The sequence below is a fragment of the Octodon degus genome, unplaced genomic scaffold (genome assembly GCF_000260255.1).
Source record: "Octodon degus isolate 3935 unplaced genomic scaffold, OctDeg1.0 scaffold00041, whole genome shotgun sequence".
Classification (NCBI taxonomy): domain Eukaryota; kingdom Metazoa; phylum Chordata; class Mammalia; order Rodentia; family Octodontidae; genus Octodon; species Octodon degus.
Window position 1 is genome coordinate 12,013,210 of NW_004524617.1, and position 3,414 is coordinate 12,016,623.

The window sequence follows — 3,414 nt, forward strand, 5'->3', positions numbered from 1 at the left end:
TAGGATAGATATATAGTTGCATTCTCTTAATGAATAGAATGATTTGTTCTAATGGTGTCTATAAATAGGATCACAAGTCCACTTCTTGTACAGCAATTAACCACTAAGAAGAATATATGCAGTGTGTTATTTGTTGAAACTGTACTTCCGATTTGATTTGAAACTGTCTCATTGATGTTTATCAATAAAACTTTGAAAAAAAAAAGAAAACCCTAATACAAAAAAAAAATAAAGTCAGTGCAAACTTAATTTAGGGACCTACAGATAGGAAATCTGCTGAAGTCTATTCTACCTTATCATTTATCATTAGTCCCCCCCCCAAAAAAAAGTAACATTTAAGTTTATTCTCAATATAGCTCATTTATAATATTTTAAGAATGGCATTAAAAGTTTATTTAGATAATTCTACCTTCGTTGCTCTGATGCCCTGAAAAGAATCTCTATTTGCAGTTAAATAATATAAGAAGGTAATATCTTAGGTGTGCATCTCAAATTTTGTGATTTAATTAAATGGTCATGGTTTGAAAAAAAAACAGAGTTCAAAGGCCATTGACTGCTTCAAGAGCACCATTTTATACCAAGAAAATATTATATACATAATACATCTTTATTTACTCACAATTTTTTAAACACAACTTTAATGTTAGGAAATCTGAAATGAACCAGTTTGCTGTGTGAGGCAACGCAGTCTTACAGCTTTCTTGCTGTATCATGTAGTTAGCCTAGGAAAACAAAACAAAATAGTACTGTTCTATGAACAGAGCTACCAGATTTTATTATTTACTACTTCTAATAGACAGTAGTCAATTTTGCAAGTGGCTTTTGGCCAAGCTTGTGGGTCTCAAAGTGTATGTCAACTGTGCTCAGTCACTGCATCTCTCTCTATTAAGAAAACTGTTGAGATTTCTAGAACCCACAGCAATCAATCTGCTTGATTAATGAAAAAAATTTAAAGCTTTTGCTTTCCTGGCACTGGCTCTCAAAAAAATTACATGCTCATTTCCTTCTCCCTAGGAAAACAAGAATTTTGGTGACAAATATTTATATTTTCTAATTCCTATTTCCCTTATGATGGAGTTATTACTTTATTCAGTTCCAGAGTTAAGAAAAATGTCTTCCATGTTATTAATAATAAACAAAGCTGTAATGTGTGTGCACTAATGAATTCAGCTCACCCCAGCCCATCTGTGCATCACCATTCACAGGCATCTTGTCAAGTGAGGGTTTTGCAGAGTCCACAGGTCCTTGGTCTTCTCATTATGGAAGTGATCTGTGGGTTGAGGCAAGGCAAGGTGGAAAATATTATTATAAAAAGTGAGCAATCTGTTTTCTCAAAGAAATATCTGGCAATGAAGCAACATTCTGCCTCTTGCTGCCCCAGAATTAAGGGGGGAGTGGAGGAATGTCACCAAGACTCATTTGATTTTGAAAAGTCAATGGAACAGCTTCTTGGTGGAAATTAAGCAGCTAGGGATGAGCAAGGATCAGTCTGAACTTGTTCACATTTTCCATGTATAAGCTAACTCAGGATGGCTCCTTGAATGTGCTAGTAAGTTTTTCCCAAACTGCTTTGTAAAAATTTCACTTACAGCATTTCTCCTATTTATCTTCATTAATCGCTCTCCAGTAAATAGCACTTTAAGGATTTACTCTTTTGACAATAAAACTTTATTCTCTTCTGAATAAATGCTGCCACACTTCCTTGACCTATTGCTAATGCAACAGCCTAAATCAGTGCTTGGAAGCTTTCATGAGCACATAAACGACCTTAGAATCTTGTAAGGCAGACTTTGATCCAGGTGCCTGAGACTTTTTCCCCAAGTGATACACAGGTTGATGTCTGCAGACCTCCTTTTGAGATGCAACATCTTTAGTGGGTCATCTCCTCTCTTACAATTTCACATACTCATACAAAGATAATAAATTTAAAAGCCCATGTAAACAAAGACAACATTTTAACCATCTCGCATAGAAAAAAAAATGTACTCTTTTCAGCTAAGGTTGCCTTTTGATATACAATTTCTCCTTAAGTTATATTACTCTGTGACCCCAAACTCAAGTAAATGACACAAACCAATGAAAGAAATATTAAACTCCTCTTGTAAGTAGTAGTGCCATAAAAAATTTCTTCTAATGTTTGTGTTAGTAGGCTTTCAGAAACAACAAAAGATATCTAGTCCATCTTAACAACCCTTCACTTAGTGAGCTGTCAAATCCAATCTTACCAACACTACTGAATATTTACTGTACAACTGATACTATGCTGAACAGTGAAGATGCTGAAGAGAATAAAACAATCAACATACTCTCAACAAATTTAGCAGAAAAGATAATATTCTCAGAGTCACTTAAATATAGCATGCATTAGAAAGCTCAATAAATTCAACCATAGAAAGGCAAAGTCATCTGATAGAAAGGTAAATACACTAATTTCAAATTCTAATACTTTATATCCATATCATTTCCTATGTAAACTGCATACAATTGTTTGAATTCTTTTGAAACTATAAATAAACTTGAAGCACCATAGCTCTTTTGTGAATCCAGTGCTTCAGCATGTCTATTACAAAGAAATAAATCATAGCAAATCAAATGACCAAATGTAAACAAAAAATGAAGCTAACAAAAACTGTACTCTTAATTCTTGAGAAGATTTGACAGTTTGAATATAGATGAATTCTGTAACACTGGAGTGGAAAACTTTTACAAACAATCAAAAGAAAGATATTTTCTTTTACTTGTTACTTACCAGTCCAGTCACATCAAGGTTAAAAAATATCATTTCTATGTTCCTTATCTAAAGGGACTCAATCAAGCAAGACTCCTTTCAACCCTCATTGAGATTAGAAGGAACAGATGTAAAAACATCTGTCCTGCTTCAGAATGATGAAAACACCACTGTGATATCAAAGACAGCTCAGGGTCACTCCACAAGAAGCTTTAGTCTCAACATGAAAGTGTTTTATCCGCTGTCATTGTGGTTAAAATCAAGACCAGTATAGACTAACATTCTAATTACCAACCCTAAAACCTCACTACTGGTCTGCTCTATTCCATCTTACAGCATTGTCACTGATATTCCTAATTGAAGCTTTCTTATATGCCTTTTGGGGGACTGAAAAATGCTTGAATATTTGACATTTTCAGTGCAGCAACAGTGACATCCAGTGGGTAGCAAGATTAACCCCAAAATTCTGTGTAAACACAATAGAGAGTTAGAATATCCCAAAAATTGTTGTGCACTATATAACCATGGCCACTTAGTATAAGAACCATACAATTTTTACTCCCTTGAGATATCACTATATTTCAGTATAATAGCAGCTAATAGATAAAGCAAAGTTATACTTTATCTAACTGACCAAGATGTTGCTATCATTTCTTCTTAAGCCAATGAAACTCATTACAACAACA